Source organism: Poecile atricapillus, chromosome 7, assembly GCF_030490865.1.
Source record: "Poecile atricapillus isolate bPoeAtr1 chromosome 7, bPoeAtr1.hap1, whole genome shotgun sequence".
NCBI classification, from domain to species: Eukaryota; Metazoa; Chordata; class Aves; order Passeriformes; family Paridae; genus Poecile; species Poecile atricapillus.
The window spans coordinates 18367439-18373094 of NC_081255.1; positions in this window are offsets into that span (position 1 = coordinate 18367439).

Here is a 5656-nt window from a genome sequence, read left to right on the forward strand (position 1 = left end):
CATTTCCTAAACCCCTGTTGGCTGGTGCAGATCCCTTGGTTGTCCTGCACGTGGTGCATGATTGCACTCAAGAGCGACTCCATAACGTTCCCTGGCACTGAGGACAGGCTGCCAGGCCTGTAGTTCCTCAGATCCTCCTTTTGCCTTGTAGTTGGCAAATGTGACACCAAACTTCCAGCCATCTCAGACCTCCCTGTTAGCCAGGGCTGCTGGTCAGCAGTTGGGAAGTAGTGATAAGCACTTCTGCCACTTCCCTCAAGAGCCTTTGGTAGATCTTGCTGATCCTTTACCCACCATTGACCCTTGGATTAGGGGGCTTCATCCTGCTGCCTATCCCTGTCTTCCAGCTCGGGAGGCTGCCTACCCAGACAATAACTGATCTTACTATTAGACTGAGGTAAAGAAGGCATTAAGTACCTCAGCCTTTTCCTCATCATTTGTCATTGTTTCCTCCTGCATCCAATAGTATGATGGAGTCTCCTTATCCCTCCTTTTGTTGCTAATATATTTATAGAAGCATTTATATATAAATACATAGAAATTTTTATATTTCAAAAGGTGCAAATTTCAGCTGCAGAAATAAACCCCCCCCCCTTGAAAGGCATTTATAATGCAGTGTTGAGGGACTGGATACAAAAGCAGGAAGGCACCGTCCTTTGTATATTCCAATTTCACAGAGCACTTGTGTTTTACCAAGAGGGTGTTAAGTCAGTCAGATTCAGAACTGGGATACCCTTGAGATCCCGCAAAGTCTTTCTCTTAGGAAATGCTACAACACTGCACAACCTGGCCTGACTCAAAATGCTCACATTGTTTGACAGGAAGTCAGGGAGAAATACAAAATCCAGACACTCGGCAGATGTCTGCAGGGCAAGAAGAGGGACAGGCCATAGACATTACTCCATCCCAATGACTCTAGTATCTCATAATACCTATGGAGAGCAGGCCCAGATAAGAAACTCTAAGGAGTAGTATTTTAAGGCATTCAGCACTGCTTCACCCCAATTCTGATGGTAAGGCAATTGTTAATTGTCTACTCCCACACGTGTAGTACCTAATTAGCTTATCTTAGCTATGTTCTAAGACATTCAAACAGGCTCCAATGTGTTTTGGAGTGAAAAGATTTACAGGTATATTTGAAGGAACTTTAAGGAGTGATGGTTAATGATGCAGCAACCTTACTGACAAGAAAATAAAACAAAAGGATGTGGACAACCATGTTACTAGCTGGCGATGAGGGATATTTATCTTATGACCTATCTGAAGTGAGAAGATTGAAAAGGACTGTACAATAAACAAGATGTTCTTTTTTACATGGGGCACGTTAACACTTGTGACTCTTCTCCTAAATCCATTCTGTTCTGCTCTTCAAACTCTTTGACAAATATTCACGTATATACACAGTAGGTTGTTCTTATTCACAGTACATGCACTGCTCCTGCCACCATGTTATCCATCCTTCGCTTTTTTGATACCCACCAAAACTCCCAACATTGCATTCACAGCTTTGAGTATATAAAGAACTCTGCAAACACGGCAACAGTTTGGAACACGTGTTCTAGATTCCACAAGGAAGATGTCCAGGGTAAACAGGAATGAAGATGGTAAGTGTCCATAAAAATAACAGGCACATTTGCTGCAAATACCCAAATGTTTCACCTGCAGGGGACTGGAAAGGGAAGCACGTTACTTATTCCTTGTTCTCCTTTAACACTTGGTAATCTTCAAATCATGAAAAAAACACAAAAAAACAAAACCAAAACCATAAAAAACCCTCAACCACACTTCTGCATACAGAAAGGACTTTGTTTTAAATCAGAATCACAGGATAGTAAGGGGTTGTGCAGTCTTAAGAAGTCTTCCCTTTTGTTTTTGTCTCAGCAGATTTTGATGCTCAAATTTACCCTCTGGGTATTTACTCCTTTCCCCGTTGGCATAAGCTTTGAAGTACCAAAGAATGGGATGAGGAGAGCTTAGATTTGGAGAGTAAGATTAGAAGCTCTTTTGTATTAGATGTTGGACTTCAGTCTATACACCTTATTATTTATACAGAAAGGCTTATTATTCATCAGCTAACTGTACTTTAAACCAGACAAATCTGTTTGAGTTGAGGTGCAAGACTTAACTTTAAAGAGAAGTGCACTATTGTAAGCCTAAAAACTTGACACAATTTTAGAAATTAACTTTAAAAAATTACACAGATACAAGTTACTCATATTTACTCTTAGAACAAACTTCACTGCAAACAAACTTGGCGTAACATTCTAATCCTCTCGCACGATTTAAGGGGCTTCACTGCAGGCTTTTGACTCAAGAGGATGTGGGATTTACCAAGGCTAGGAGAGATCCAACTCCCTGCTTGCTAGGGGCATTCCTTACAATAAAGTTTCTCCCTACAATCTTAACTCTGAGTGGGTGAGGACTTCATTTAGTAGAAGGATAACCAACTGAAGAAAGGCTCTGGATCCTCTATTTCAGGGCTACTTAGAAAGAGAAGACATTCTAGAACCTGAAAAATACATTTAAAGAAAAGAATTTTTTTTTTGTAGAAGTCTCACAGACAACAGCAAGAAAATGTAAAGCCACTATTCAGCAAGCTGAAAACTGATTTCACTCTACAAACACAGCAACTGTTTGGAACACATGTCCTAAAGTCCACAAGGAAGATGTCCAAGGTAAATAGGAATGAAGATGGTAAGTCTCCATTATCTTTCACATTCCTAACTGTAAGAAAACCAGAAAAACAGGAAAAGCCAAAGCAAGAGATCTACAGGCTTGTTTCAAAATTTCAGTCCTTCACACAGCATGAAAACAAGCCAAGTATTACACAAGTATGATTGCAATCATCCTGCATTGACACTGTAGCAAAAAATAATTGTATTTAAAACACTAGTGCATTTGGGCTGTAACACACATAAGAGCTTGCATATATGGCAATTATTCCCTGTGTGTAAATTGCAAGGATTAGTGCCCATATTTCTTACTACTCTACTGGCTACCTTGCAAGTTCAACCCTAAACAAAACAAAACCACAAACAAAACTCCATATAGTATTTATCAACATTTCTGAGAGCAAAAAGATTGAAGTTCTAGCTCCTGAGGTATTTAGAATGTGAGAGAAGTATTTATTCTTCAGCACTATAAATCAAGAACACAATTCAGTTCTATGAAAGATTAAAAACATACCAGGATGTTTCCAGCAGAAAAAAAAAATTAGCATTAGTATCATTGTGCAAGTCAAAACCTTGCTACTCTTGTGCAATGTAAATCATCACCTGAAACATTCCATATCAACTACTCAGGTAAGAGGCACCAAACATCCTCTGTTGATTCCACTCAAGACTCTACAGCTCATGCACTGAAAGAGGATTCGAGATCTTGCCTATCATGTAGGACAGCCTTGATTCCCACAAGATACTTTTAAACACTCTGAAATACTTTTCACCTTATGGTGCTTTACCATCTCCAAAATTTTTTTCAATTATTGAAAATCCTCAATATTAATTTTAGAACAGGACCTATCTGCCTTAACTCCAACTGCTTTTCCTTAAGCAACTGACTCTCCAAGGAAACACCGTTAGTCACCAGTTATCATTTGTATGATTATGAAACATCAACTACATTTCAAGTCCAGTCTTTCACTGATCTTTCATCTGAAGTGGTTTTTCAGGATGGGGGATACAAAAACGCTCCCCATTTTTTTGTCTTTTTATAAACTGTATCAATCACAATAGTCAACATTTCAAGGTTTTTAAAAATAGGGAAAGGCATACCCTACTGCAATCAAAACTTATGAACAGTCAGCAGTTGAGAGCACATTGCTGGTGAATGTAAAAGAAATACAAAGGTCTCTGAACAGGGATGTGTAAATCAGGAGGCATCATTCTCCACAACTGCCTAAAGCCATGGTCTTAATTTCTGAGATTCTGAAACAAATAAATGCAATCTCCACTCTGTTTGGACTGAGTCTCCGTGTGTGTGTCTTACCAATGGTGTCACCTGGAATGTGCCAACCTCAGTCCCTCTGAAGTTATTTCCACACGTCACTGATCTAGGAAAATTGATTTAATGAAACATCAGCTATAAAAGGGACCCAAGGATTCCATCTGAAGTTCCTCCTAAGCCTATGGGATAATTTTGTCTATTACAATTAGCAGTTGTCCCCCCACTTCCTCAAATCTGTCATCTAAGTTTAAGGTATCACTTAACACACTTTACAGTTGAGAAATGTTAGTATAAGTAGCAAATTATGTATTTTAGGTATCAAGTCAAATCGTGACTGCTTTGAATTCAAAGATTCTGAAGTCACCATGGATGAAATCAGTGCAGCAATGGAAATAAAGCATTGAGATCCTAAGTGGAAGGGCTTATCTTAGCTGAGTACAAGCAACTTAATTCTCTCCAATAAAGTAGCCATATACAAACTCACCACTTGCAGAAATCTGGGCAGCATCTCAATTCTCTTAACTACTCAAATTCTCATGCTAAAACTCTCACCCAGTTCCTAGAACACTGATACAGTTCCTGTTAAAGTGTTTGGGAAGAGATAAGACGCATCTTTCTCTTGTAAGGCAAGAAACCTACGAGTAGAACACAAATAGTTGAATGACCAGTTTGTAAGGCAGAAGGGGAGATTACACCCTAAAAGCAATGCAAATATCAATCTTGATCCTAGCCTCAACATGGAGAATACGAGAATTTAGAGATGTAGAACAGCTGCAGGCTTAACATATCTTCCAACCAACCCATGCTAACTTCTGGTTCCAAGCTGATACTTACAGGTACATCAGTCTGGTTTACATTATGCCGATTTTTTAAATAAAAAATAAAACTGTAAAGCCATAAACAAGAGGTCGACACCAAACTCAGTTTCCTCTCTCTTTCCTCACCATGTTGTCATATTTTCTACTCTCCAAACTACACAAAGGCAACAGCTAAATGACTGCAATACACAGCATTCTTCAGAGTTGACTGCTATTAGGATTTCAGGTGGCCTAATATCTGAATAAAGCATTCCTCCACAAAACTTGCACACCTTCCTCCGTTCAAAAACACATCACTGAAAAAGCAAATTAGTTTGCAGGTAAGGTTATAGGTATTTATATAAGTATTTTAAGTATTTACCATCTCTACACAGCGATGACTACATATTACCACAAGGACTCTCCAAAAGAAATGTGCAACATCACATTTATTATGAGATTTTGAAAAAAAAAAAAAAAAAGGCCCTATAACCACCAGATTGTAGTTACTTGTCTCAAGTTACCTTATTTAGCAAAAAAAGCTGCGAGTTACCTCACTGCACTTAGAAACAGTCAAAACAGACATTTTCAGTTCTCGTTAGTCAAAAGCTACAGCAGTAGGAACTACAGAAAAACCACAGGTGTACTACTTGCAATTTCTAAAATAGACCAGGGTACACCCCACGTGAACACGCAGAAAGGACACTTCACCCAGGCACACTATGAGGGCTCAGGTACTTACCTGTCCTGGTGGATAGAGACCCAATACACCAAAACTCAGAAATAAATGAGTCGCTTAAGATGCAACTACAATTTCAATGACAGTATCAATCAAGATTTAATTTGAAACCAGTTTAGTAGTCAGCATGGGGAAATTTTTGAAACACTTAAACTAAAGACACTTTAAACAGTAA